The following is a 396-nucleotide window of genomic DNA, read 5'->3' as shown; positions in this document are numbered from 1 at the left end:
AGATAATTAGATAGGGAGATAGATACATTGACGATAGATCAAAGATGGAGCTTTGACAAGCTATTTCTGGGGCTCATGAACGATGATGGGTCTACCTGTATATAGATAGACTTATATACAATGAGGACATGTAAGGGTGTGGAGATAGAAGCGTATAGAAGCGTATCACTTTGTGTATGTAGGGTGTGTTTGATAAGGGAGCAACAGACCGATGGCGTTCCCTCCAGCTTGTAGAGAAAGACTGGCAGCTAGCCACTGCTTCTGTTGCTCTTATTCTTGTTGAATGCCCGACTTATGTGTCAATTGACGCCTCCTTCCTTCTCTCTTGCTAAGAGATGAGCTGAGAAGAAAGAGACAAATGATGTATCACCTCAAAAGAAGATATAGACAATTAGA

At 41.7% G+C, this 396-nt stretch overlaps 1 protein-coding gene across 1 annotated transcript in view; it reads left to right on the top strand.

Annotated features, from left to right (window-relative positions):
* CSUI_009574 (uncharacterized protein) overlaps nucleotides 1-372 on the top strand; it is a 5447-nt gene extending 5075 nt beyond the window's left edge. The window contains exon 3 of the mRNA XM_068069688.1: nucleotides 1-372. This exon is cut by the window's left edge and continues 1828 nt beyond it. The gene's annotated coding sequence lies outside the window, so the exon portion shown is untranslated.
* The last annotated feature ends 24 nt before the right edge of the window (nucleotides 373-396 follow it).

Source organism: Cystoisospora suis, assembly GCF_002600585.1.
Source record: "Cystoisospora suis strain Wien I chromosome Unknown contig_5781, whole genome shotgun sequence".
Classification (NCBI taxonomy): domain Eukaryota; phylum Apicomplexa; class Conoidasida; order Eucoccidiorida; family Sarcocystidae; genus Cystoisospora; species Cystoisospora suis.
Note: the sequence above shows the minus strand (reverse complement) of the source record. Positions and strands in the feature narration are given on the sequence as shown.